The sequence below is a fragment of the Balaenoptera physalus genome (genome assembly GCF_965194825.1).
Source record: "Balaenoptera physalus genome assembly, chromosome: 5".
Classification (NCBI taxonomy): domain Eukaryota; kingdom Metazoa; phylum Chordata; class Mammalia; order Artiodactyla; family Balaenopteridae; genus Balaenoptera; species Balaenoptera physalus.
Window position 1 is genome coordinate 48032398 of NC_138884.1, and position 7070 is coordinate 48039467.

The 7070-nt window shown below is 38.2% G+C and overlaps 1 long non-coding RNA gene across 1 annotated transcript; it reads left to right on the top strand.

The window, feature by feature from the left end:
- The first annotated feature begins 519 nt into the window (after positions 1-519).
- On the top strand, positions 520-6791 carry LOC309661550. Its single transcript, XR_014264069.1, has 2 exons — positions 520-761; positions 1230-6791. It is a non-coding gene; the product is annotated as an uncharacterized lncRNA (long non-coding RNA).
- Positions 6792-7070: the final 279 nt, after the last annotated feature.

Below are 7070 nucleotides of genomic sequence, written 5' to 3' on the forward strand. Positions count from 1 at the left end.
CGGGCTTCAGAGGTCAGATCCCAGGAAGAGGATGGGGGTTGGCTGCGTGAACACAGCCTGAAGGGGACTAGTGCACCACAGCTAGCTGGGAGGGAGTCCGGGGAAAAGTCTGGACCTGCCTAAGGGGCAAGAGACCATTGTTTCAGGGTGCGCAAGGAGAGGGGCTTCAGAGCACCACCTAAACGAGCTCCAGAGATGGGCGTGAACCTCGGCTATCGGCATGGACCCCAGAGATGGGCATAAAACACTAAGGCTGCTGCTGCAGCCACCAAGAAGCCTGTGTGTAAGCACAGGTCATTATCCACGCGTCCCCTCCTGAGAGCTTGTGCATCCCGCCACTGCCAGGGTCCAGTGATCCAAGGACAACTTCCTTGGGAGAACACACGGTGCACCTCAGGCTGGTGCAATGTCACGCTGGCCTCCGCTGTTGCAGGCTGGCCCTGCGTTCCATACCCTCCTTCCCCCTGGCCTGAGTGAGCCAGAGCCCCCTAATCAGCTGCTCCTTTAACCTCGTCCTGTCTGGGTGGGGAGCAGATGCCCTCAGGTGACCTACATGCAGAGGAGGGGCCAAATCCAAAGCTGAACCCCAGGAGCTGTGGGAACAAAGAAGAGAAAGGAAAATCTCTCCATGCAGCCTCAGGAGCAGTGGATTAAATCTCCACAATCAAATTGATGTACCCTGCATCTGTGGAATACCTGAATAGACAATGAATCATCATAAAATTGAGGCAGTGGACTTTGGGAGCAACTGTAGACTTGGGGTTTGCTTTCTGCATCTAATTTATTTCTGGTTTTATGTTTATCTTAGTTTAGTATTTAGGGCTTATTATCATTGGTAGATTTGTTTATTGATTTGGTTGCTCTCTTCCTTTTTCTTTTATATATATATATATATATATATATATATTTCCCTTTTCTCCTTTTGTGAGTGTGTATGTGTATGCTTCTTTGTGTGATTATGTCTGTATAGCTTTGCTTTTACCATTTGTCCTAGGGTTCTGTCTGTCCTTTTTTTTTTTCCTTTAGTAAAGTTTTTAGTGCTTGTTATCATTGGTGGATTTGTTTTTTAGCTTGTTTGCTCTCTTTTTTCTTTCTTTCTCTCTTTTTTTATATTATTTTTTAATTTTTTTATTTTTAATAATATATTTTTTATTTTTTATTTTAATAACTTTATTTTACTTTATTTCATTTTTCTTTCTTTCTTTCTTTTTTTCTCCATTTTCTTCTAGGCTGTGGGGCTGGGTGTCAGGCTGGAGCCTCAGAGGTGGGAGAGCTGAGTTCAGGACATTGATCTAGAGGCCTCCCGGCCCCATGTAATATCAAATGGCGAAAACTCTCTCAGAGATCTCCATCTCAACGTGAAGACCTAGCTCAACTCAATGACCAGCAAGCTACAGTGGTGGACAATCTATGCCAAACAACTAGCAAGACAGGAAAACAACCCGACTCATTAGCAGAGAGCCAGCCTAAAATCATAATAAGTTCACAGACACCACAAAACACACCACCAGATGCAGTCCTGCCCACCAGAAAGACCAGATCCAGCCTCATCCACCAGAACAAAGGCACCAGTCCCCTCCACCAGGAAGCCTACACAACCCACTGAACCAACTTTAGCCACTGGGAGCAGACCCAAAAAACAAAGGGAACTATGAACCTGCAGCCTGCAAAAAGGAGACCCTAAACACAGTAAGTTAAGCCAAATGAGAAGACAGAGAAACACACAGCAGATGAAGGAACAAGGTAAAAATCCACCAGACCAAACAAATGAATAGGAAATAGGCAGCCTACCTGAAAAAGAATTCAGAGTAATGATAGTAAAGATGATACCAAATCTTGGAAATAGAATGGAGAAAATACAAGAAACATTTAACAAGGACCTAGAAGAATTAAAGCAAACAAATTCTCTAAAAATTCTCTAGAAGGGATCAATAGCAGAATAACTGAAGCAGATGAACAGATAAGCGACCTGGAAGATAAAATAGTGGAAATAACTACAACAGAACAGAATAAAGAAAAAAGAATGAAAAGAATTGAGAACAGTCTCAGAGACTTCAGGGACAACATGAAATGCACCAACATTCGAATTATAGCGGTCCCAGAAGAAGAAGAGAAAAAAAAAGGGACTGAGAAAATATTTGAAGAGATTATAGTTGAAAACTTCCCTAATATGGGAAAGGAAACAGTCAATCAAGTCCAGGAAGTGCAGAGTCCCATACAGGAAAAATCCAAGGAGAAACACGCCAAGACACATATTAATCAAACTATCAAAAATTAAATTCAAAGAAAATGTATTGAAAGTAGCAAGGGAAGAGCAGTAAAAAACATACAAGGGAATCCCCATAAAGTTAACAGATGATCTTTCAGCAGAAACTCTGCAAGCCAGAAGACAGTGGCAGGACATATTTAAAGTGATGAAAGGGAAAAACCTACAATCAAGATTACTCTACCCAGCACGGATCTCATTCAGATTTGCCAGAGAAATTAAAATCTTTACAGACAAGCAAAAGCTAAGAGAATTCAGCACCACCAAACCGGCTTTACAACAAATGCTAAAGGAACTTCTCTAAGGAGGAAACATAAGAGAAGGAAAGCACCTACAATAACAAACCCAAAACAATTAAAAAAAGGGTAATAGGAACACACATATCAATAACTACCTTAAATGTAAATGGATTAGCTGCTCCACTAAAAGGCATAGACTGGCTGAATGGATACAAAAACAAGACCCGTATTTACGCTGTCTACAAGAGACTCACTTCAGACCTAGGGACGCATACAGACTGAAAGTGAGGGGATGGAAAAAGATATTCCATGCAAATGGAAATCAAAGGAAAGCTGGAGTAGCAATTCTCATATCAGACAAAATTGACTTTAAAATAAAGACTATTACAAGAGACAAAGAAGGACACTTCCTCATGATCAAGGGATCAATCCAAGAGAAAGATATAACAATTATAAATATTTATGCACCCAACATAGGAGCACCTCAATACATAAGGCAAATGCTAACAGCCACAAAAGGGAAAATTGACAGTAACACAACAGTACTAGGGGACTTTAAGACACCACCTTCACCAATGGACAGATCATGAAAAATGAAAATACATAAGGAAACACAAGCTTTAAATGATACATTAAACAAGATGTACTTAATTGATATTTATAGGACATTCCATACAAAAACAACAGAATACACTTTCTTCTCAAGCTCTCATGGAACATTCTCCAGGATAGATCATATCTTGGGTCACAAATCAAGCCTTGGTAAATTTAAGAAAATTGAAATCGTATCAAGTATCTTTTCTGACCACAATGCTCTGAGACTAGATATAAATTACAGGAAAAAAATATGAGGAAAATACAAACATATGGAAGCTAAACAATACACTACTAAATATCAAGAGATCACTGAAGAAATCAAAGAGGAAATCAAAAAATACCTAAAAACAAATGACAATGAAAACATGACAATCCAAAATCTATGGGCTGCAGCAAAATCAGTTCTATGAGGGAAGTTTAGAGCAATACAATCTTACCTCAAGAAACAAGAAACATCTCAAATAAACAACCTAACCTTACACCTAAAGCAATTAGAGAAAGAAGAACAACAAAACCCCAAAGTTAGCAGAAGGAAAGAATTCATAAAGATCAGATCAGAAATAAAAGAAAAAGAAAGGAAGGAAACGATAGCAAAGATCAATACAACTAAAAGCTGGTTCTTTGAGAAGATAAACAAAATTGATAAACCACTAGCCAGACTCATCAAGAAAAAAAGGGAGAAGACACAAGTCAATAGAATTAGAAATGAAAAAGGAGAAGTAACAACTGACACTGCAGAAATACAAAGGATCATGAGAGATTACTACAAGCAACTATATGCCAATAAAATGGACAACCTGGAAGAAATGGACACATTCTTAGAAAAGCACAACCTTCCGAGACTGAACCAGGAAGAAATAGAAAATATAAACAGACCAATCACAAGCACTGAAATTGAAACTGTGATTAAAATCTTCCAACGAACAGAAGCCCAGGACCAGATGGATTCACAGGTGAATTCTATCAAACATTTAGAGAAGAGCTAACACCTATCCTTCTCAAACTCTTCCAAAATATAGCAGAGGGAGGAACACTCCCAAACTCATTCTATGAGGCCACCATCACCCTGATACCAAAACCAGACAAAGATGTCACACACAAAAAAACTACAGACCAACATCACTGATGAACATAGATGCAAAAATCCTCAACAAAATACTAGCAAACAGAATCCAACAGCACATTAAAAGGATCATACACCATGATCAGTGGGGTTTACCCCAGGAATGCAAGGATTTTTCAATATAAGCAAATCAATCAATGTGATACACCATATTAACAAATTGAAGGAGAAAAACCATATGATAATCTCAATAGATGCAGAAAAAGCTTCTGAAAAAATTCAACACTGATTTATGTTAAAACCTCTCTAGAAAGTGGGCATGGAGGGAACTTACCTCAACATAATAAAGGCCATATATGACAAACCCACAGCCAACATCATCCTCAATGGTCAAAAACTGAAACCATTTCCACTAATATCAGGAAGAAGGCAAGGTTGCCCACTCTCACCACTATTATTCAGCATAGTTTTGGAAGTTGTAGCTACAGCAATCAGAGAATAAAAAGAATTAAAAGGAATCCAAATCAGAAAAGAAGAAGTAAAACTGTCACTGTTTGCAGATGACATGATACTATACCTAGAGAATCCCAAAGATGCTACCAGAAAACTACTAGAGCTAATCAATGAATTTGGCAAAGTAGCAGGATATAAAATGAATGCACAGAAATCTCTTGCATTCCTATACACTAATGATGTAAAATCTGAAAGAGAAATTAAGGAAACACTCCCATTTACCACTGCAACAAAAAGAATAAAATACCTAGGAATAAACCTACCTAAGGAGACAAAAGACCTGTCTGCAGAAAATTATAAGACACTGATGAAAGAAATTAAAGATGATACAAACAGATGGAGAGATATAGTACGTTCTTGGATTGGCAGAATCAACATTGTGAAAATGACTCTACTACCCCAAGCAATCTACAGATTCAATGCAATCCCTATCAAACAACGAATGGCATTTTTCACAGAACTAGAACAAAAAATTTCACAGTTTGTATGGAAACACAAAAGACCCCGAATAGCCAAACAATCTTGAGGGGAAAAAAACAGAGCTGGAGGAATCAGGCTCCCTGACTTCAGACTATACTACAAAGCTACAGTAATCAAGACAGTATGGTACTGGCACAAAAACAGAAATATAGTCCATGAAACAGGATAGAGAGCCCAGGGGTAAACCCACACACATATGCTCACCTTATCTTTGATAAAGGAGGCAAGAATATACAATGGAGAAAAGACAGCCTCTTCAATAAGTGGTGCTGGGAAAACTGGACAGCTCCATGTAAAAGAATGAAATAAGAACACTTCCTAACACCATACACAAAAATAAACTCAAAATGGATTAGAGACCTAAATGTTAGGCCGGACACTATAAGACTCTTAGAGGAAAACATAGGCAGGACACTCTGTGATATAAATCACAGCAAGAGCCTTTTTGACCCACCTGCTAGAGAAATGGAAATAAAAACAAAAATAAACAAATGGGACCTAATGAAATTTAAAAGCTTTTGCACAGCAAAGGAAACCATAAACAAGATGAGAAGACAACCCTCAGAATGGGAGAAAACATTTGCAAATGAAGCAGCTGACAAAGGATTAATCTCCAAATTATGCAAACAGCTTATGCAGCTCAATATCAATAAAGAAGCATCCCAATCCAAAAATGGGCAGAAGACCTAAATAGACATTTCTCCAAAGAAGGTATACAGATTGCCAGGAAACACATGAAAGGATGCTCAACATCACTTATCATTAGAGAAATGCAAATTAAAACTACAATGAAGTATCACCTCACACCAGCCATCATCAAAAAATCTACATACAATAGATGCTGGAGTGGGTGTGGAGAAAAGGGAACCCTCTTGTACTGCTGGTGGGAATGTAAATTGATACAGCCACTATGGAGAACCTTATGGAGATTCCTTAAAAATTTAAAAATAGAACTACCATGTGACCCAGCAATCCCACTACTGGGCATATACCCTGAGAAAACCATAATTCAAAGAGTCATGTACCACAATGTTCATTGCAGCTCTATTTACAATAGCCAGGACATGGAAGGAACCTAAGTGTCCATCAATAGATGAATGGATAAAGAAGATGTGGCACATATATACAATGGAATATTACTCAGCCATAAAAAGAAACGAAATTGAGTTATTTTTAGTGAGGTGCGTGGACCTAGAGACCGTCATACAGAGTGAAGTAAGTCAGAAAGAGAAAACAATACCATATGCTAACATGTATATATGGAATCTAAAATATATATATATATATATATATTCTGAAGAACCTAGGGGCAGGAGAGGAATAACGACCCAGACATAGAGAATGGACTTGAGGAAAAGGGGAAGGGGAAGGGGAAGCTGGGACAAAGTGAGAGAGTGGCATGGACATATATACACTACCAAATGTAAAATGGATAGCTAGTGGGAAGCAGCCACATAGCACAGGGAGATCAGCAGCTTGGTGCTGTGTGACCACCTAGATGGTTGGGATAGGGAGGGTGTGAGGGAGACGCAAGAGGGAGGAGATATGAAGATATATGTTTATGTATAGCTGATTCACTTTGTTATACAGCAGAAACTAACATACCATTGTAAAGCAATTATACTCCAATAAAGATATTAAAAAATAAAATAGAATAAAATAAAAATTTGAATTTAAATTATAAAAGACTAGATCTGGGCATCATAAAGGAATTTTTTTCATCAGTACCTGTTGCTTGATTTCTTAAATGTACCAAATACCTTAAAATTTTCTATGCAAGTGGTAAATTTCAGGTAGATATTTAAAAAAAAATTCTCAGCAGATTCGCTATTGGCAATACAGCAAAAACCATTTTATCATCTATTTAAAACGTTAATATTCTGCGTAGTGATGAAAATTGAAATTGATGACT